The 23,753-nt window shown below is 38.2% G+C and overlaps 1 long non-coding RNA gene across 3 annotated transcripts in view; it reads right to left on the bottom strand.

Annotated features, from left to right (window-relative positions):
* Positions 1-23,753, bottom strand: part of LOC149717450 (uncharacterized) — a 208,973-nt gene that overhangs the window by 125,706 nt on the left and 59,514 nt on the right. For 2 of the 3 annotated variants that reach the window (XR_016366819.1, XR_016366821.1), the window contains exons 3-4: positions 22,920-23,728; positions 600-954 (exon numbers count right to left, since the gene is read on the bottom strand). This is a non-coding gene — a long non-coding RNA (uncharacterized LOC149717450). The remainder of the gene's footprint in view (positions 1-599; positions 955-22,919; positions 23,729-23,753) is intronic. The other variant, XR_016366820.1, reaches the window with a different exon arrangement.

The raw sequence follows: 23,753 nt of genomic DNA, 5'->3' as shown, positions 1-23,753 counted from the left end.
TTTATAACCACTAATGTATCAAGGTATGGGGAACTACTCTCGCAGCGGTTTGGTACTCACAACATTCTCGATTTTTCAATAGGAAGTTTCGAGAATATCAAGGCGCTCATGGACTATAATATACAGGATGTTTCTGATAAGTCTGCCATAAATTATGGGGGATGTTCTTTGGGAAATCGATTTTGAGTCGAAAGTGTAACTTCTATCTCCATTTTGCCACAAGGGACACTGTTTTCAAGTTAAGATGTCATTGAGTATTTTACGAATGACCCCTTAAATTTAGAAGGGGTCATCCCTAAAACAGTACACTCAAATCATAACTCGAAAACAGTGACACGGACGTCAAAATTTCATAGATAGAAGTTACATTTTCGACTCAAAATCGTTTTCCCAAAGAACATCCCCCTTAATTTATGGCAGACTTATCAGAAACACCCTGTATTTTTTCAACTGGTGGTCGATTACGAAAACCAACCACAAACAAATAATTTATAAGTCACGGTACCCAATTACCCAAAATATCCAACAATATTCCCAATTAAAGTAACAACCAACGCAACAGTACAAAAATAAATAATATCTCTTAGCAAGTGACTTACCCTGTTAATCTTGTTGGAAAGATTCAGCCAAAGAAAAGTGTCTTCTTTCTCTTTTGTCGGTCAGATACAAAAAAAAAGAGAGAGCCAAGAAAAGTCTGGAATGTCCGAGTTAGGTATTAGTGGTTTCGTTTTCGGGGTCCTGAGGATCCACCGGTTGTTGAGCGTTCTTAATCCCAAATGACACACGAAGACGTGTTGGTCGTCGACGACGAAAAAAACAACCCACACAAGACGGAGGTGTCCCTGGTGTGGTTAAAATTCCACTCGGCGAGTAACTGGGTACCGCCGTGTGTGTTGGGTAAGGTTATGCCCGAAAATAGCTCCGGGCGGACTTAACACTGACCACGACACCGTCCTTTTGAAAAAGAGAAAAAAAAGGAGTATAAAACAAATTTGAAGTTTCTCGTACAAGTTTTCGCGATGCTGTACGCACGCACTTTTTTTCAACACTTGAAGAAATACTTCAAAAAGTTGATATAAATAAAAGATTAAAGTTTAACGTTAAACAGTTGTAAGAAATGTTCGTTCGCGGGGGTTTACAGTTTATTTTAAAAATAACATAAATAAAAAGGAAAAAATCCCGGCGAAATGTTCCGACGTTTATACCGGGGAAAAAAACGCGCGGGTAAACGTTACTTCCGAGGCCAAAGATTGCAAAGTTTCTGGGATTCTGGACTGACTATGGAGAAAACTAAGGAGGTTCGCGATTGTAGTTGGTCATGATGACGGCGGCGCGCTCGCGGGAAGGAAAGTATCGCCCTCTAACGGACCGATCGATTTGGTTGGCCGGAAGACGCCGTGACGTCATGACGGTAGGGAATTTGCCATAGGTAGACCATGGAGTAGACAACGTCACAAATTGACCGGCTCTCTCTCCTCTCTCGCTCTCTTCGAGTTTTCGACGCGACGCCGAGCGAGTGATGGAAAGTAAGAAAAGAAAATATAACGGAATAACGCCAAGCCCAATGAGTTTGAGACTCCTTCGCTAGCTAGCTCTGGATGGTATTCACTATATACGTGAGACCAAGGAAGATGGAGAGCAAGAGAGAGAGAGAGAGAGCACTTTACCTATATTTCATCAAGGAAGCTTGGGAGGAAGGATTATTAGAGGCTGAGTTATCAGTATCATAATATTTTATAAGTTAATCAAGGTCATAATAAAGTTGTGGTTATTTTTAATGTGCCTGATAATATTAAACTTCTAATTAACCTAGGGTTCTAAATTATTATAGCGTATAACATAAGTTCATAAGATACTAGCTGTTCCATAAGTTGGACATTTTGAAATTCCCTGACTTTTCCAGGTTATTCCTGATGTGTGGCAACCCTGAGAAATATTAGGGGTAAAAGCATATCCAATTTAAAACTTGATAATATCAAAAACAGGCTCAGGTTGCATGCAACAAGAGCGAGAACGAATAGAACTCGTTTTTTGAATCATTTGTGCTCAATTATTATCTCGAACTTGTTAAAATGCGAACTTTATTTAAAATAATGTTAACAGGCGAAAATTTTAGCCTTTCATTAAAAGATGGGCATAGAAAAGAAACCGTGGTTCCATTGTTTGGGGAAGGTTTTATTTCACCGTTATCTCAATTTTTTCTATGTATTTGGTCAGGATAAAGAGAAGAGGATCGAGAGGAAAAGACGTTTTTTACGTGGCCCTATAAGGCTATAACCCTCTTTTTCTTTCTCTTCTTTTTTTTTAAGCGTTCGCCGTAATGGGAAAAGCAAATGTAATCTCCAACGAGACGTTTCGTGATGATCAAAACTGACAATTTTTATTTCTTTCTCTCTCTCTCTCTCTCTCTCTCTCTCTCTCTCTCTCTCTCTCTCTCTCTCTCTCTCTCTCTCTCTCTCTCTCTCTCTCTCTCTCTCTCTCTCTCTCTCTCTCTCTCTCTCTCTCTCTCTTTCAAAAATTCCTTTTTATCCATTCTTCATCATTCTTCAACATCTTTATACATCCTTAGCTATTTCCATCATGAGTTTATTTTAAAGATACTAGGAGAAAAGTTCGTTGCGGTTTTTAAAACAGTCGACGCTATTTGAAAATTGTTTAAGCCTTGGCTTCTCAATTTTGTCACGTGTTTTGAGCATGCACAGAGAGCTTTCAGTTGGAGGAGGAGCTGAGTCTAGTGACATAATTCACGCAGCCATATTGGTGGGTTTAAAGCAGAAATGAAGCTGAGACCACCCAATATGGCTACCAGAACAGCGGTAAGACTTGGGAGGGTGTGACGTACTACTATCCCATCTGAAAGCTCTCTATTGGATGACACTCTTTAAGCCTTTGTTTTTGAATATTTTATATTGCGCCCGCTTTAACAATTGATTGAGTAATGTCATGTGATAAGTGAATACGGTTGACTGGTTGGTAAATATGTACTCAAAATTTCAAAATTCCAAAAAGGCTTAAGAAATTTGACCTTTCACCCCAGCCATAAAGAGTAATATTCTTGATAAAAAGACAGTATATTCTTGGTTTTCTCTTTGCCATTCTTACAAAGTTAGGTAAAGTGTAATTGAAATCCACTCGTAAATATACGGGGACATTTGGTTCATTTCAAGAAAAAGGAAAAAATAGTTTTCAACGATCTTTACATTTTACTACAGTTGAGGACGGCTTTCAAATAAAGTTATTAAATTGTGAATGGGGCAAACAAAATAACAAAATAATAAAATAAATTAGGAAATACATTGAATGAAATGAATCCCGTTCCACCTTGAATTGTCTCTATGTTAATATTGTTTAGAGCAACGGCTTAAGAAATTAAAGTCAGTTTAGTTTTTTAGCCACCATTTTAAAATATGGCGGCATACTCAGTCAATCTATAGGACATAATGAATCATGATCCTAATTGTTAAAAAAATCTGTTGAAACATAAGGAAGTACTATGAGCAAGCGAAGTTTTGTTGTACATTACTGCTGGCCATTTTTCAAGATTGGGGGGGGGGGGAATTCTCTGCGATTTGGGATAGGGCATTAATAATCAATCAGTCAGGACTGAATTTTGCCCATTTTGTGTCATTTGAAGACGAAATAGGTCTATAGTGCATCCTTTCCTAATCAGAACCAAAATAAGATCGAGAAAAAAAAAAGTTCTTCTAGTGACTAGTCTATTTCCTTTTCCAGTCGCCATTTTTTCGCTAATCAAATCTGAGCGAGTATATATCACAGCTAGAAGAAGCGTCCCTCATACACTTCTTATGTTTTTTAGTCTTTTCGGATTCCTCTAGGCGGGCCACTGCGGTGGAGATGTTAGAGAGGTTAAGTCCTCTTCATTCGTCAATGTGCTGTCAAGGCCCACTCAGACTATCTAAGTAAAATCTTACGTTCCCGCAATAAATAGTGTCTTTGAAACTAAAAGCAAGTTCTCATACAAATATAATGGCGCTACGCGGCAGCACTTAACAATCGCCTACCGAAAGGTAGGGGAGTGCGCGAGGTACACTGGGAGATTTTCAGTTCTTAAGATCGCCCATCATCATCCCACTCCATCTTACCTCTGTTTTCTACGATCGAGTGAAGCTAAGGCTAAAGAAAAGGCACTAACGAGGTGGTGCCATCTAGACACTGCAGGACGAAACCAAGAAGTGATATCTAGTTTATTAGGGAGAAGGTATAAGATGCCTAAGTATTCGCGCGCCATAGTTCCAGTCCCCCTTTCAAAATACAAGGGGGGACGTAAAAGGAGGCCAGGCTATTTCGCCTATCTTCAGTCGGAAAATACTTCATTTTCGACATTCGCGTCGCGCTGACGTGAGTTTTCAAGAACCTATGAGATTCTGGTTGTAATTTAGAGGTGGGGATTATCTCCGGACCCACGTTTGGACTGGAGATGAAGCTAGAAATGTGGCGAATTTATACCTCCCTAATAAACTAGATATCGCTTCTTGACGAAACTGAAAACATTCAAACTTTCAAACCGGGTAAACTTTAGCGTAGTCTGAATGGACCTTTAGGTTCACCTTAAGAAAGAAGTTGGGCGTCTTAACTTGTCTAGGAAAAAATGGTCACAAGTGTAAGGGAAATGTACTAGGTGCAGATATGTTTAGTGAAGGGGAAAGCTAAACATATTACTTTCGTATCGAGCTTGGTTACTTTGGGACCTTGTACTAGGTAGCGTTCGCGTGTGAGGGGTGCTAGCGACGTTTGGATTCAATGGGGCGAACCTTCCTTAGGTCGTCGAGATTCTTAATAAAGAAGTCAGTTATATATACAGCGACACGTGTGGCAAAATCGATTTATTGTATTTCCATCTCGCTCTTCAGCTTCTCCTCGTGCGCACAAGTTTGCCTTTTGTTTAAAAGCTACGAGGTCCATACCTGAGAGAGATCATTCAGCTTTTCTAGGGCGAGGAGAAGGGGGGGGGTGAAATGATGACCACTTCGATTTCGATTTCGAATTGACCAACGCTACAGGATATTTCGAACTGTTGAAGGGACGTGTGTTGATTTTATGATAAAATCCAGAAGAAATAAAAAACCTCAAAATATTTGCGTTATTTTTACACAAACGACACCGTTATGATGTTGTCACCAAGAAGTGATATCTAGTTTATTAGGGAGAAGGTTTAAGTTGCCTAAGTATTCGCTCGCCATAGTCCCAGTCCCCCTTTCAAAATACAAGGGGGGACGTAAAAGGAGGCCGGGCTATTTCGCCTCTCCTCAGTCGGAAAATGCGTAATTTTCTTCATTCGCGTCGCGCTGACGTGAGTTTTCAAGAACCAATGAGATGCTGGTTGTAATTTAGAGGCGGCGGGGATTAACTCCGGACATACGTTTGGACTGGAGATAAAGCTGGAAATGTAGCGAATTTATACCTTCTCCCTAGTAAACTATATATCACTTCTTGTTGTCACCTAGTTGCATTTTCAATAAATAATTTCCATTTCCAAATAATAAAACTAACTTATAAGGCTCAATTTTCTCAATTTCAAGTATTTAAAACTATAGGCCTATGAAAACATTAATCAGATATAAATTAAGAGCTACTATCGCTTAAACAAATAAAACTACGGTTATGTAATAAGTTAGGCGAGATTTTAGCTTCAGGTATAGTTCCCGTGTGGAATGCCTTTGATTTACTTTATACGTAAATCGACGTCATCAAGGGACTGTTTCTCGAGATCCCCTTGACGTCATTGGCGGTGTGTAGAGGGAATTTGAAAGAGATTTCAAAAGGGAGTGCTTTTACTATATCGTGTATTTTCGCGTAATAAATTTTGTAAAAGGTTCGCATATATAAAACTTCATTCAGAATAAATTTAACTATATTTACGAATATCTAATTCAAGAGAGATTATTTTTACTAATTTAAAATATTTAAACCGCTGGTATTTTGAATAGTTTATACCGTGGGGATCGCTTTGAAATTAGTTGTAGTTCAATAAATAAATAATTTTCAACCAGCGAAGACTATATACAAGTAATTCCCTTCTAATACAGAATACAATATTACAATTTAACAATGATTAAGTAAAAGTACATCTTGGAACAATTTGGTTATTATTTGAGAGAGCATTAACAGAAGGGGATAACAGAGGAAGGATGACATTCTGTATCCTCTTAATACTTTAGTTATGTAACATGATTCTTCCCAGGCTCACCCAGCCCTTTTTGTTTGCTCTCCTGCTCAACAAACTCCAGATGGGCATGGCAACGTGCTAGGGTGAATTTTATAACTGCTTGGTACAAAAATTCTCAGCAATCAAACTGTATACAAACCTTGATTGTCTTGACGTGGGACAAAAACGCACAAGCGCATGCGCCTTGGCAAATATTTAAGCGCCAATAGAGTAATGATGAGGGAACTATTTATCGCGTATGTGCATGATTCGAATGTAAAATGATGTTGGGAAGAATCATGTTATAACTACCCCGTCGCTTTGTGGTGGGTACACTTCCCTTTAAGTGAAAATTATATACTTCTAGTATTAAGTAACGTTGGAAAGGGTTATCACATACTGAAGGTATTTTCCCGAATCCCATACAAAACCCAAACTAAAGAACTTTCTGAAAAATCCAAAATTTGGATCTAGGGATAGGACATGCAATTTGAGACTGTTTTGGAATCAGATTTCAAAGTTTTATAAAAGAAAACTAGAACCATATAGCGTAGCGGTCCTTGCAGGAGTTCAGCCTAAAACAGACGAAAAAGACCAATAGTCTGGTAGCCTAAATCTGGTTAGTTATAAGATCAAGGTCCTTTCAGACAGCCAAGGTATGTACATCTCTTGGAAAACAAATAGAGCCGAGATACAGTGGGATAAATGAAATCTCCAATCGTAAATCAAATAGGTGTATATATTGTACCACACATAGACATACATCGCGAGTCGTCTCGGTCTTGTTGCGCCTTATAAATGGTCGAAAGAAAAGGACCTATCTATCCTAGTGCTGGCGTACGTTGCTTATATAAATTTGACACCGAGAAAGATTGAATACGGCTGTGATACATAGTGACTCTTTGCCGCGTAATACCTCCATCACTCTTTCCAATTTTACTCCTCCTGGGATTTTTTTTTTCTTCTCTAAGTAATGGCTGAACTAAATGTTATACGCTTTTGGGTTGGATAAATAGATTAATATTATGAGTTAGACTACAACATGGACCCCAGCCAAAAATTTAAACTATACTTATGGGAATTTATTTCCAGGAATTATAGGATTTTATAGGAGAAAAAATGTGTTTTTATAGGAAAATATAGTACTATATGCTCATATATAATACTATTCTGGCTTAAACTTTGTAGAAAACCCTAAAAACATAACAAAATTGGATTTTACTTTGAAAAGAGGGACTGAACTAAAACATAATACACAAAAACCTAGAGCTAGCTCCGCAATTTCGGTGTACAGTTAAATGTGATCTCGATAAAAGAGGTAAATTTTGATAAATTTTAATGCGAAACTACACGAAAACTTCGACAAAGTCCAAAATATAGGATATCATAGGACCTTTCATGAAATTATATGATAATATAGGACAGGTTCAAAAATATAGGATTTTAAAGGAATTATAAAATCGATATATTTCACACACCCCCCCCCCCACACACACACACACACAGGAAAGGAGGAGGTAGAATTGACCTTTGACAATATTTTTGAATTCTTAATTTAAGTTACTCAAATTAAAGTTAAATTCTACTTCAAATCAGGTTATTTCTCGAAAACTAGCACTGAAATCGAATTAACTCTAGTAAAAATTGACATGAAATCAGGTGAATATTTGAAAATTACAAGTGAAATCATCCGAATTTGCCATAAATCTTTTTAAAATTATTAAAAAAAATTAATTCCATAGTGAAGAAGGAGGTCACGCCAAGAAATACGGTGAATTTCGCTTTTGAACTTTTAAAATCTCATGACCTATGACCTTTACCTCTCCAAGAACAAACTCCTCACAAACGGAAGCGAAGTATATGTGGTAGATAAGTTAATAAATAATCTATAGGCGAGAGGAGAAGACGGAAATAAATGTAAGCTTTTATTTGATGCTTATCGTATATCGAGGGAGATCATTTAATTAAGCAAAGGAAATGCATTTACATCTCGTTGACAAAACAAGGCAAACTGATGCTCTTCTGGGATTTGAGAATATAATCCGAGAAAATATAAACATGCTCTTTCAATTATAAAGTCAAATTTTTGTAAATATTACCAGAAGTATATAAGACCTTTCTTCGAGAAAAGTGTACCACAAAAGCCGTGGTAATTATAACATGATTCTTCCCAACATGATTTTACATTTGGAGTGCACAAAGTTATACTAAACCGAATTACATACGCCATGTAAATAGTTCCCTTATCATTACTCTATTAGCGCTGCTTAACTATTATCCAAGGCGCATGCGCTTGTGGATGGATTTTTATCCCACGTCAAGACAATCAAGGTTTGAATAGTTGATTGCTGAGGATTTAGTACCAAACAGTTATAGAATTGACCCTAGCACGGTGCGATGCCAATCTGAAGTTTAATGAGCAAGAGAACATACAAAAATAAGAATCATGTTACAAAACTAAAATATTATAGGGATACAGAGTGTCATCCTTCTTCTATTATCCCCTTCTGATATTCATAATAATAAGTAATATATCTGGATATTGGAGTACTAACGTAATGGGAATTAATTAACCTTTTCGACATAAAATTACTTATTAATTTAATTAATTCTCCGAGGCGACGGCACAAAATCAAGTAACGCGTGAATACATTCGCGTCTACCGTTAATATTGAAAATTTATCACTTTCAAGATAATGGAAACCGTATAATTCCAGCACAGAAACAAACACCAAAAGGAGACGGAGGGTGCTTCCTTGGGTTATTACTAAAGATTTCTAGAATGATAGAAAATACTTATTTGTATCAAGAAGGGGTATCTAGTTTATTAGGGAGAAGGTAAAAGATGCCTAAAAGTATTCGGGCACATAGTCCCAGTCCCCCTTTCAAAATACAAGGGGGGACGTAAAAGGAGGCCGGGCTATTTCCCCTCTCCTCAGTCGGAAAATACGTAATTTTCGTCATTCACGTCGCGCTGACGTGAGAATTCAAGAGCCAATGAGACGCTGGTTGTAATTTAGAGGCGGGGATTAACTCCGGACCTATATTTGTTTTGTACTGGAGATAAAGCTAGAAATGAGGCGAATTTATATCTTCTCCCTAGTAAACTAGATATCACTCCTTGTTTGTATCCTGGACCAGCCCACCGACGATAGATTGGGGAGAAAAGACGTAAACAATGGGAAAGAATGGATTGCTAATATAGCGAAATAGCTCTTGTACAAACCGATCATTGAAAGGGTACGTATAGCGTTTCTAACATCGTGCTATAGTAAACCCTCAGTCTACCGTTTGGTACTAGGTGCTAAGAGACTATAACTATAGTCTAGGAAGAGAAATAATAAGTGAAAGCGTAAATTGAACTCATCTACCGGAAGGTAATATCACAAGTGATGTAACAGCAATAAGTATGACTTTTAAGTTTGGTCAGTATAGAAGTCTCTCTTCGCGAAACGTAACAAGTCACGTGTCTATGATGCGTCAGAAAATTGCGCACTAGCATATCGGCAACCGTAGTTGTAACGTTACACCAAACTTCCTTCGCTTAATCAATCATTCTTGTACGCGACCCTCTGGTGACTCTAATAGGTATAACTCCATGCAATAATAACGTTTTTGAGTTGACAGAGACATGTCTTTCACGCATAACCCTTATGGGAACAAACCGTTCTTAAGAAATGATGGCATTTTTACATTTATCATGTTATTTATGGCAATATCTATAGACCCTTTCGAATGGTGTACTATGGACCAAACCACGCGAAAAGATATCAAAGAAAAAGCAAGCAACTTATTGGTTGGGTAACAAAATCCGCGTAGGCGTACGGTGACAATATAATAGACCTTTTCTTAGACGAGATATTTATCCGTAGGCTCGGAACTAAATTAAACCAAAGTACCGATCCAACATTTTTTCTGACCTATTTAATAAATACCAGGGAATTCAGAGCGCGTGCAAAAAAATTTCATAATTTCCATGGTTAATCCATTTTCGTTAGGCGTATCTGTTTATTATTATTATTACATATGAAGAGGGCAAAAATATCTCGCGCGTTTCTACAACAACGCGATAGAGAAATGCGGAAAACTTCTGTGTGGTTTAATCAGTATTCTTCTATAGCCGAAGGAGTTGATATTCAATGCAAGATTGAATCTGCGAATCAGAAATGTGGCGAATTTATACCTCCCTAATAAACTAGATATCGCTTCTTGACGAAACTGAAAACATTCAAACTTTCAAACCGGGTAAACTTTAGCGTAGTCTGAATGGACCTTTAGGTTCACCTTAAGAAAGAAGTTGGGCGTCTTAACTTGTCTAGGAAAAAATGGTCACAAGTGTAAGGGAAATGTACTAGGTGCAGATATGTTTAGTGAAGGGGAAAGCTAAACATATTACTTTCGTATCGAGCTTGGTTACTTTGGGACCTTGTACTAGGTAGCGTTCGCGTGTGAGGGGTGCTAGCGACGTTTGGATTCAATGGGGCGAACCTTCCTTAGGTCGTCGAGATTCTTAATAAAGAAGTCAGTTATATATACAGCGACACGTGTGGCAAAATCGATTTATTGTATTTCCATCTCGCTCTTCAGCTTCTCCTCGTGCGCACAAGTTTGCCTTTTGTTTAAAAGCTACGAGGTCCATACCTGAGAGAGATCATTCAGCTTTTCTAGGGCGAGGAGAAGGGGGGGGGTGAAATGATGACCACTTCGATTTCGATTTCGAATTGACCAACGCTACAGGATATTTCGAACTGTTGAAGGGACGTGTGTTGATTTTATGATAAAATCCAGAAGAAATAAAAAACCTCAAAATATTTGCGTTATTTTTACACAAACGACACCGTTATGATGTTGTCACCAAGAAGTGATATCTAGTTTATTAGGGAGAAGGTTTAAGTTGCCTAAGTATTCGCTCGCCATAGTCCCAGTCCCCCTTTCAAAATACAAGGGGGGACGTAAAAGGAGGCCGGGCTATTTCGCCTCTCCTCAGTCGGAAAATGCGTAATTTTCTTCATTCGCGTCGCGCTGACGTGAGTTTTCAAGAACCAATGAGATGCTGGTTGTAATTTAGAGGCGGCGGGGATTAACTCCGGACATACGTTTGGACTGGAGATAAAGCTGGAAATGTAGCGAATTTATACCTTCTCCCTAGTAAACTATATATCACTTCTTGTTGTCACCTAGTTGCATTTTCAATAAATAATTTCCATTTCCAAATAATAAAACTAACTTATAAGGCTCAATTTTCTCAATTTCAAGTATTTAAAACTATAGGCCTATGAAAACATTAATCAGATATAAATTAAGAGCTACTATCGCTTAAACAAATAAAACTACGGTTATGTAATAAGTTAGGCGAGATTTTAGCTTCAGGTATAGTTCCCGTGTGGAATGCCTTTGATTTACTTTATACGTAAATCGACGTCATCAAGGGACTGTTTCTCGAGATCCCCTTGACGTCATTGGCGGTGTGTAGAGGGAATTTGAAAGAGATTTCAAAAGGGAGTGCTTTTACTATATCGTGTATTTTCGCGTAATAAATTTTGTAAAAGGTTCGCATATATAAAACTTCATTCAGAATAAATTTAACTATATTTACGAATATCTAATTCAAGAGAGATTATTTTTACTAATTTAAAATATTTAAACCGCTGGTATTTTGAATAGTTTATACCGTGGGGATCGCTTTGAAATTAGTTGTAGTTCAATAAATAAATAATTTTCAACCAGCGAAGACTATATACAAGTAATTCCCTTCTAATACAGAATACAATATTACAATTTAACAATGATTAAGTAAAAGTACATCTTGGAACAATTTGGTTATTATTTGAGAGAGCATTAACAGAAGGGGATAACAGAGGAAGGATGACATTCTGTATCCTCTTAATACTTTAGTTATGTAACATGATTCTTCCCAGGCTCACCCAGCCCTTTTTGTTTGCTCTCCTGCTCAACAAACTCCAGATGGGCATGGCAACGTGCTAGGGTGAATTTTATAACTGCTTGGTACAAAAATTCTCAGCAATCAAACTGTATACAAACCTTGATTGTCTTGACGTGGGACAAAAACGCACAAGCGCATGCGCCTTGGCAAATATTTAAGCGCCAATAGAGTAATGATGAGGGAACTATTTATCGCGTATGTGCATGATTCGAATGTAAAATGATGTTGGGAAGAATCATGTTATAACTACCCCGTCGCTTTGTGGTGGGTACACTTCCCTTTAAGTGAAAATTATATACTTCTAGTATTAAGTAACGTTGGAAAGGGTTATCACATACTGAAGGTATTTTCCCGAATCCCATACAAAACCCAAACTAAAGAACTTTCTGAAAAATCCAAAATTTGGATCTAGGGATAGGACATGCAATTTGAGACTGTTTTGGAATCAGATTTCAAAGTTTTATAAAAGAAAACTAGAACCATATAGCGTAGCGGTCCTTGCAGGAGTTCAGCCTAAAACAGACGAAAAAGACCAATAGTCTGGTAGCCTAAATCTGGTTAGTTATAAGATCAAGGTCCTTTCAGACAGCCAAGGTATGTACATCTCTTGGAAAACAAATAGAGCCGAGATACAGTGGGATAAATGAAATCTCCAATCGTAAATCAAATAGGTGTATATATTGTACCACACATAGACATACATCGCGAGTCGTCTCGGTCTTGTTGCGCCTTATAAATGGTCGAAAGAAAAGGACCTATCTATCCTAGTGCTGGCGTACGTTGCTTATATAAATTTGACACCGAGAAAGATTGAATACGGCTGTGATACATAGTGACTCTTTGCCGCGTAATACCTCCATCACTCTTTCCAATTTTACTCCTCCTGGGATTTTTTTTTTCTTCTCTAAGTAATGGCTGAACTAAATGTTATACGCTTTTGGGTTGGATAAATAGATTAATATTATGAGTTAGACTACAACATGGACCCCAGCCAAAAATTTAAACTATACTTATGGGAATTTATTTCCAGGAATTATAGGATTTTATAGGAGAAAAAATGTGTTTTTATAGGAAAATATAGTACTATATGCTCATATATAATACTATTCTGGCTTAAACTTTGTAGAAAACCCTAAAAACATAACAAAATTGGATTTTACTTTGAAAAGAGGGACTGAACTAAAACATAATACACAAAAACCTAGAGCTAGCTCCGCAATTTCGGTGTACAGTTAAATGTGATCTCGATAAAAGAGGTAAATTTTGATAAATTTTAATGCGAAACTACACGAAAACTTCGACAAAGTCCAAAATATAGGATATCATAGGACCTTTCATGAAATTATATGATAATATAGGACAGGTTCAAAAATATAGGATTTTAAAGGAATTATAAAATCGATATATTTCACACACCCCCCCCCCCCACACACACACACACACAGGAAAGGAGGAGGTAGAATTGACCTTTGACAATATTTTTGAATTCTTAATTTAAGTTACTCAAATTAAAGTTAAATTCTACTTCAAATCAGGTTATTTCTCGAAAACTAGCACTGAAATCGAATTAACTCTAGTAAAAATTGACATGAAATCAGGTGAATATTTGAAAATTACAAGTGAAATCATCCGAATTTGCCATAAATCTTTTTAAAATTATTAAAAAAAATTAATTCCATAGTGAAGAAGGAGGTCACGCCAAGAAATACGGTGAATTTCGCTTTTGAACTTTTAAAATCTCATGACCTATGACCTTTACCTCTCCAAGAACAAACTCCTCACAAACGGAAGCGAAGTATATGTGGTAGATAAGTTAATAAATAATCTATAGGCGAGAGGAGAAGACGGAAATAAATGTAAGCTTTTATTTGATGCTTATCGTATATCGAGGGAGATCATTTAATTAAGCAAAGGAAATGCATTTACATCTCGTTGACAAAACAAGGCAAACTGATGCTCTTCTGGGATTTGAGAATATAATCCGAGAAAATATAAACATGCTCTTTCAATTATAAAGTCAAATTTTTGTAAATATTACCAGAAGTATATAAGACCTTTCTTCGAGAAAAGTGTACCACAAAAGCCGTGGTAATTATAACATGATTCTTCCCAACATGATTTTACATTTGGAGTGCACAAAGTTATACTAAACCGAATTACATACGCCATGTAAATAGTTCCCTTATCATTACTCTATTAGCGCTGCTTAACTATTATCCAAGGCGCATGCGCTTGTGGATGGATTTTTATCCCACGTCAAGACAATCAAGGTTTGAATAGTTGATTGCTGAGGATTTAGTACCAAACAGTTATAGAATTGACCCTAGCACGGTGCGATGCCAATCTGAAGTTTAATGAGCAAGAGAACATACAAAAATAAGAATCATGTTACAAAACTAAAATATTATAGGGATACAGAGTGTCATCCTTCTTCTATTATCCCCTTCTGATATTCATAATAATAAGTAATATATCTGGATATTGGAGTACTAACGTAATGGGAATTAATTAACCTTTTCGACATAAAATTACTTATTAATTTAATTAATTCTCCGAGGCGACGGCACAAAATCAAGTAACGCGTGAATACATTCGCGTCTACCGTTAATATTGAAAATTTATCACTTTCAAGATAATGGAAACCGTATAATTCCAGCACAGAAACAAACACCAAAAGGAGACGGAGGGTGCTTCCTTGGGTTATTACTAAAGATTTCTAGAATGATAGAAAATACTTATTTGTATCAAGAAGGGGTATCTAGTTTATTAGGGAGAAGGTAAAAGATGCCTAAAAGTATTCGGGCACATAGTCCCAGTCCCCCTTTCAAAATACAAGGGGGGACGTAAAAGGAGGCCGGGCTATTTCCCCTCTCCTCAGTCGGAAAATACGTAATTTTCGTCATTCACGTCGCGCTGACGTGAGAATTCAAGAGCCAATGAGACGCTGGTTGTAATTTAGAGGCGGGGATTAACTCCGGACCTATATTTGTTTTGTACTGGAGATAAAGCTAGAAATGAGGCGAATTTATATCTTCTCCCTAGTAAACTAGATATCACTCCTTGTTTGTATCCTGGACCAGCCCACCGACGATAGATTGGGGAGAAAAGACGTAAACAATGGGAAAGAATGGATTGCTAATATAGCGAAATAGCTCTTGTACAAACCGATCATTGAAAGGGTACGTATAGCGTTTCTAACATCGTGCTATAGTAAACCCTCAGTCTACCGTTTGGTACTAGGTGCTAAGAGACTATAACTATAGTCTAGGAAGAGAAATAATAAGTGAAAGCGTAAATTGAACTCATCTACCGGAAGGTAATATCACAAGTGATGTAACAGCAATAAGTATGACTTTTAAGTTTGGTCAGTATAGAAGTCTCTCTTCGCGAAACGTAACAAGTCACGTGTCTATGATGCGTCAGAAAATTGCGCACTAGCATATCGGCAACCGTAGTTGTAACGTTACACCAAACTTCCTTCGCTTAATCAATCATTCTTGTACGCGACCCTCTGGTGACTCTAATAGGTATAACTCCATGCAATAATAACGTTTTTGAGTTGACAGAGACATGTCTTTCACGCATAACCCTTATGGGAACAAACCGTTCTTAAGAAATGATGGCATTTTTACATTTATCATGTTATTTATGGCAATATCTATAGACCCTTTCGAATGGTGTACTATGGACCAAACCACGCGAAAAGATATCAAAGAAAAAGCAAGCAACTTATTGGTTGGGTAACAAAATCCGCGTAGGCGTACGGTGACAATATAATAGACCTTTTCTTAGACGAGATATTTATCCGTAGGCTCGGAACTAAATTAAACCAAAGTACCGATCCAACATTTTTTCTGACCTATTTAATAAATACCAGGGAATTCAGAGCGCGTGCAAAAAAATTTCATAATTTCCATGGTTAATCCATTTTCGTTAGGCGTATCTGTTTATTATTATTATTACATATGAAGAGGGCAAAAATATCTCGCGCGTTTCTACAACAACGCGATAGAGAAATGCGGAAAACTTCTGTGTGGTTTAATCAGTATTCTTCTATAGCCGAAGGAGTTGATATTCAATGCAAGATTGAATCTGCGTCTCAGAATCCGAGCGCCAGACGTGATACCAACTACGCCATAGATACACGCTCCTGAATTATTTTCAAGCTAATTTGGTTGTGAATTAAAACTAACTTTTATAAAAAAAAATATTTCAGGTTTCGAACCCGGGGCCTTTCCGTGTGTGAGAGAAAGTCATACAACGTCGCACCATGGTGGCACTGACAGACATATTAGCAGACATAATAAGCCCGGCTATTTTTCATTTTAATCTAGTGCAAAATTACCCTTAACATTTAGTGTCTCTCATTGGCGATAAATTGAAAAAGCCTGAACTATACGACAAAGAGAAAAGGCGATTATATCTTTATAAAGCTTACTACACATTTTCTAAGCGTTTCGTAGCCTCGTAGGGTATGTGTTCTCCAGCGTAAATAACCTGCCTCTCTACGATGTAACTAAGGGGGTAAAAACTTTTCCTTCCCTCTCGCTTTTCAGCGCCTGCGTTATAGGCGTTTTGAATCCTGAGCGTGCGCAAAGAGACGGTAATGGATTAACTCCCTAGTATGTCTGGATACTGAGGGTTTTCCAGAGGGCCGGAAATAAGCACAGGATCCAGGAAATTGTCCAATAAAATTTGAAAATGTCCCATAATTTTTTAAATTAGACCAATGAATTTTTCCGAAGTTGAGATAGCTTGACTACCAAGTTTCAAAACTATTTTTGGACACTTCAGAGGACAGTGTCCTATATATTATCCAGTACAAGGAGGGGTCACTGGACACACGTCCTATAAGAATTATACCTTATTTCCGTAACTGTAAAATACTACATCGAAGAGGCTTATAGTGTCGGCAGATGTCGCTATGGCCCTAACACGTGCTTTGGCGCGATTTTTCAAACGAAAACGCGATACGCACCGCTCTTTCAAAAGGCGCTAATGCGTAGTAAGCTTTAGGAAACTGTACTGAGTAAATAAGATGGAGAAAAGTCACGTATACGGTTCGCGATGCCAAGTATAATCGGATAAGATCCTTCCTCGAGAGTATTAAAACTGTGATTTATTCAACAAGAGAGAGAATTCTTGGAACGAAGAAAGAGAAGGAAAACATTTTAATATTCAGGAGTTTAGTTTGCATTCCAAAGGTATATATGCCCTCTGTACCTGACCCGCCCGCTTCATCGCTTCAATTCCCCTATATAGTTTGGGAAAGAAAGATCAGCAGTTGATAATTGCAAAATGCTAATGATGAACCATGAACTACAAACCATGCAGAATACCAAACTTCCGGTACGATTCGACCGGGTGTTTGATGAAACACCAATTTCAGTGAAATACTACATCTAATGACCAGCGGTTTTTTACGATCTAATAGACCTTTTTCAAAATTCGGGGTTAAAATAGACCATATCTATGTAACTTAGAGGGAAAGACAAGGGGGTAAAACTCTGCCTTCCATCTCACTTTTCGACGCCTGTGCTGTAGACATTTTGTACCATGAGAGTGCATATGCAGAGACGGATGGCAATGTATCAACCCCCTTGTATGTTCCGATACTAAGGGTTGCCTACCCCTTTTTAAAAGTCGAAAGGGTCTATGTTTGGTGTTTGACCACTTTGTTTTGTCTTAAGATATAATATTGATTAATATGTGGACCACACAGACGATAGATATGGAGGATTTCAAACAATACGGACCAAATTTGATGGACTAGTAACTGCGAAGCCCTATCAAACGTCCTTGTTGTCCACATACACACCAATGTTACATCTTAACCCTTAATCAAGCAGACGATACTACTCCCCCCCCCTTTGAAAAGAGTCTACATTCAGGGCTGGAAATAAGAAACATTTCTTATAGGACATGCGTCCAGTGTCGACCCCTCCATTGACTAGAAAATTTATAGGAAATTGTCAACTAGAGTGTGCAAAAATAGTGTCGCGTGTTCATGGTCAAGCTATTTGGGAAAATGTATTGGTCAAACTGGCCAGTGACCCCCCTTAGTTTTTAAAAATATTATGGGACATTTCAAAATGTTATTGGACAGTGCCCAGTGTTCTGTGTCCTTATTTCGGGCCCTGTTTAAATGCCATGGTTTTTCGGTTACCAGCAAATCGGCCACCCTACCCTTATTTTAAAAATGAATTCTATCTTTTCAGCCCATATACTTATGGGAATATATGATAAACTTATGATTATTATATGAAAATGATGGGGAATATTTCGGTTATTCAATCTTCAATGAACGGGAAAGTTTTCAATCGCTAGAGTTTCTAGAACGATCGACGCGGCTACTTTGAGTGAAAGGTTTCGGTTCAAAGAAGAAGGGGACGCCTGAGAAAAAGATTGTTTTTAAAGGAAAGAGAAAAGCTTTAGGCCTAGAGAAAGAAGAGGAGACTGGAGAGTGGAGAGGTCTTCAAGAAGTGTCCGATAAATCTGACGACTTTCCTCTCCAAAAATCCCTAAAGGGTTGAACGCCTGAGAATCATAATTCAAAAAAAAAAAAAAAAATTCCTCAACCTACTTAAATTTTCTTCAGAAATTCGAAAATAAAAAAAGAGGATGAAGTATAGATGAGGATGGAATAATTTTAAAGGCATTAGCTAATTTAATCCAGTGCAAGGAGAAAAGACGCCCTACTTAATTTCAGCGGCGGGGGAAAAAATCTGTTGCGGACGTTTCAATGGATTTATTATTGGTCCTATCTTCAATATTAAGAATCTATAAAATTTCATAGGTATAAAAATATATGGATTATAATCAGGACCCTATTTTTTTGTTTGGTATTTTAAAGTTGAAGTATGAAATATTGCAGGCACGTTACTTCTAAGTAGTAGGCTAGCATTAAGAAAGATTTTTTTATTTTTCAGATCAGGCGCCATTTTGAAAAATGGCGGCCTAAAATATAAAAAACCATTCTTTATGCAGTAGAGAGCTTTCAGATGGGATAGTAGTACGCCACACCCTCCCAAGTCTTACCGCAGTTCTGGTAGCCATATTGGGTGGTCTCAGCTTCATTCCTGCTTTAAACCCACCAATATGGCCGCGTAAATTATGTCACGAGACTTAGCTCCTCCTTCAACTGAAAGCTCTCTATAACCACCGTGTATTTCAACAGCTTTATTTAATATTTAGTAATCTTGTTTCCTATATACAATAGAAGGATTTTACGTCATACGGAGTTCGATTTGCTCTCCGCCATCTTTAAAAATGGTGGCCCGAAAAGTAATAAAAGTGTCTAGACGGTCAACGCCGGGTGCCATTGCTGCTAGTACTATAGGATGCGCAAAGTGTGAAGACGTGTGTTACGCTATTTTTCCCACAAATTTGATTTTTCCTAGGAATGTAAACAAAATGGAAATTTTTCGAAAATCGCAATTTAAAAACACGTCGGGTCGGACAACGAATAATGTTAATATAACCATGGTCCTTTCATTTAGAGGTCAACCTGCGCGTGTGTCTCTTCTTGGCACCAGAAGGGGATAATAGAAGAAGGATGAAACTCTGTGTCCTCTTAATACTTTAGTTACGTAACATGATTCATCCCAGACTCGCCGTTTTTGTTAGCTCTAATGCATGCTCATCAAACTTCAGATGGACATCGCACCGTGCGAGGGTGAATTCATTAACTGTTTGGTACTAAACCCTCAGTAATCAACTATACAAACCTTGATTGTCTTGACGTGGGATAAAAATCCATGCACAGGCGCATGCGTATTGGCAAATAGTTAAGCACTAATAGAGTAATGATGAGGGAACTATTTATCGTCTTTAGTAACTTTGCTTCAACGGTAAAATGATGTTGGGAAGAATCATGTTACAATTACACCCAGCCGCTTTGTGAAGGGTACACTTCTCTCTAAGAGAAGTATAACGTACTTCTGATGGCACTGACTACTTACGTTGCTAGCGGCCAGGAGAGAAGATTGCCACATTCCTTGAAAAGAGGGTGGCGCCATAAGACCATCTACATAAAACGATCGTGCAGGCAGGATTCAACGGAAGCCAGACGGAACGGGAAATTTCGCGATAGCGGAACAGGTAAGTGTTTTATACCAAGAACAGCATTACATTACACACATTCTCTCGGCTGTCGCAAACCTAATCTCCTTGTCCAGGGGACCATTTCGCCGAAATTATTAGGCGTTTCAAAGGACGATTTTAAAACAAAGGCCACGTAACAGTGTCGGAGCTCGTTTGGAAACTGCCTCTAAACTGTTTTTCCCCGTCACTAAACTCTGTCTCAAGGCGAGATCATAACGGACCTCGTACAACGGTTGTGTATATTTTTACAGACTCAATCAAAATGACGCGCTAAGGCCTTACACACCAGTACCATCTCCGGGAGAAAAACAGCGAAAACCATGTCCAATGAGAGTTTACTATACCCAGCGTACGTAACCCCAAACCAATCCCAAATGAGCACAAGTGAATTTATTCAAATTTCAAACGAATATATTTATCAGACATTTCGTTTTCAAAACGGCGTCGATCTCAGTTTGCTTACTTACAAAAACCAGGGATAGATTTAATTTTAGAAGTAGGAACTGAGAACGGTTAGTATTTACTTCAGTCCGACTCATAGACCACCCAGTATAGAGCCCCTCCCTCCAACACGTAACGAAAAGTTGAAATTATCTTATTGGTTGGCTCACTTAAACCTCGTTTTGATGACGTTGCTGACGGAGACGGCGAAAAATACGGAGGTAATTCCATTTTACCTCTGTCGCTTGCTTTGACCCGCCTCTCCTTCATTCCCCCCCCGTCCCGAGGAAGGGGGTCCGGGACTATGACGCGCGCCCAGATATTACTCTGTTCTTCATTCCTACTTCTAAAATTAAATCTATCCCTGCAAAAACATAATGAACTCAATCTACTAAACGAGTATTCAACATTCCCGGGTTTATTTCAACACATTCTTCAGTCAAAACAATAAAACACGACTTTAGGTATACGGAATATTCCATTTGAAACGAACTTCGGGTGGTTCCCGCCATTAAATAACAGCTAGGAGGACGAAAAAGAGCATTATCTATATACGCGCAGTTCCAAGAACAGACGCCATAGGCGCTAGATTCCTTAGTATATCGTTTACGGATTTCTCCCAATGGTCTATCGTCGCTCTAGTGTCACTCGGGCCCCACCCTATCTCACCTCCTTAATCGATTTGTTACTTAATTTCCCATTCGGGCACCAAACGAGTATAACGAGGTCGAAAAAGAAAAGTCACGCTGCGAAAGGAATTCTGGGGTGATGTCGCAGGACGGTATAAACAGGGGACGAAGGGTGCGATCGACAAAAAAAATTGTTTCGATGTTCTTTCGATTAGAGGAGGAAACGTCGAATTTGGGACCATTATACGGTAAACTAAACCCCGTACCATCCGGAGTTTGCAACGTAAATAACGGTATACCACAGATGACTTAAATCCTTACGAAAGTTATAAATAGAGAGAAAATAGAATTGGTCCTTCCTGGAAATGGTCATTAATGTTTTTATTATCAGACTAGCTAAGCTTCCCAGCGTTGCCAGGGTGTAGTTGAGGGTAGAGTTAACTTTCTAATACAGACTCTAAATACTATAGAGCTATTTCAGAGGGGGTAATGGCTACGTCACCAATGCTATTTGCCCATAGAGAAAACCCTCATAAAATGGCCGCCCTACACTCAAAGGCAGGCCCAATTTTCGTAGCAGACGAAATTTTTCCCCCACTGAAATAGCTCTATAAGTAATCTTTGAACCCAACCAAAGGAATATTTCCATGATGTTTCTCTTTTTTTTCTTTAGAAACTTTCAAAACTCAATAAAACGATTCTCCATTACAGGTTAATCACAAAGACAAAATGTTACGTCACTTATGTGTTTAGAAAAGACGTTCTTAACAAGTTTAACGGCTACCTATAGGGGATTCACCTAGAGATGAACTCAACCAGCAAACCACTTTTAATGAAGCTTGCGCCTGGCATTACTGATATCAACCTGCACGCAGTTTGATATCAAATTTGGATATGAACGAAATAAAGAACAGAATTTCAGACTATCTTCTTTACAAGGGCCAACATATAGAGCGTGAACTCAACTGCATACTGGCTTGAAACGAAGCCAAGGACATTTTAGTAGCCCTAGATTGGCTCTACGACTTGTTGTATAGGGGGGGATATGAGAATATCATAATGTAATATTAGCAGTTTGAAGATGAGAGAGAGAGAGCCTGGGATAAGGGATTGGAAGAAGCTGAGAGCCCAGAGTGATTACTAAAGGATAAGGAAGGCTTTTGACTTGGGACCTGCAGCGAGAGATGAGAGAGAAAAGAAAAAACACTTTTTTCTTCTCTTTCTTTTCTTTGCATCACGTGATCTATTTCTCGCTTGGTTGGACCAACAAGACGACAAAATGACTAAGAGCATCATCCATTCTTTTTCCAACTCAACTTCATCCCTCATTCCCTTCCTTCTTTTTCTTTTTTCAACGAGCTCAAAATGGAACTTAAAGAGTGTTTCGTACCAGTAAACACTTAAAACAGCTTTCAGAACGATGGGCAAATAACGCGTCTTTCAGATAACTATAGAAACCATTTTTGCTTTGTAGCTTCTATTAGTTTTTACAGGAATAAATACAGTTTATAGGAATCATTGTGTACATCCATTTCCTCCTCAAAGTATCTTTCTATCTACCTGTGCCAAGCAAACTTTGCATCTCTTTGACCTCAAACTTTGTTAATAGGGTAAGGGATAGAGATTTGGTACTCACTCGTTTGTTTCGGTATCCTGATTAACTCGTAGATAACCGTAGTTCTCGTCAAGTTTACACAGTGTTCAAAGAAGATAACGGAAGCTGCCGCCAAATTCACAAAAAGTGTAGATAACCGTAACTCGCGAAACTGACAGTTCACACAAAGTTGAAAGTGGAACCGTTAACTCGCGAAACTGAAAGTTCACACAAAGTTCAAAGTCGAGAATCCCTCGGTGATAGCCAAACATGGCCCTTCGAAGATCAGGTGACATCCATATTTGCAGATTAGGGTAAGGGACTATGGGACGCAGCACTTTGCAGACCTGAAACTTTGTTAATGCGCACCAAAAGATTCGTATACTACAGGGAAAAGGACTATGGGACGCTCTGACTTCAAAATTTGTTAATGCGCACCTAAAAGGGTAAAGGACTATGGGACGCAGCGCTTTGACTTGTATGCTTGTAAATGCGCGCGCAGAATAGAGATTCGGTACTCACTCTTTTCTTTTCTGTGTCCCGATGAACTCGTAGGTAAACATAAATCGCGTAAAGTTCAAAGATAAGCACCAAACCGCATCTTGAAATTGAAAATCCACAGAAAGTTCAAAATTTGTTCAAGTAACCCGATTTTTAAATATCGTGGAAAAACTGCGCGTTCGGAAACCATCGTGACGTCATTTTAGTCGGCCAGAACGTACGTGATTGGTTCCCGCGATCCTCCGTGCAGGCGTGCACTGGACCGCCAAAATCTTGATCCCTCGCCGATGGCCAAACGTGGCCCATCGAAGAAATTTAAACCACGACGTCATAATCGGTCAAATAACAACCTGAAATTAAAATTAATTCCATGAT

The sequence above is a fragment of the Phalangium opilio genome, unplaced genomic scaffold (assembly GCF_054372755.1).
Source record: "Phalangium opilio isolate 3A_F unplaced genomic scaffold, DU_Popi_V2 ptg000003l_1, whole genome shotgun sequence".
Taxonomy (NCBI): Eukaryota; Metazoa; Arthropoda; class Arachnida; order Opiliones; family Phalangiidae; genus Phalangium; species Phalangium opilio.
This window is presented reverse-complemented; position numbering and strand designations above follow the sequence as displayed.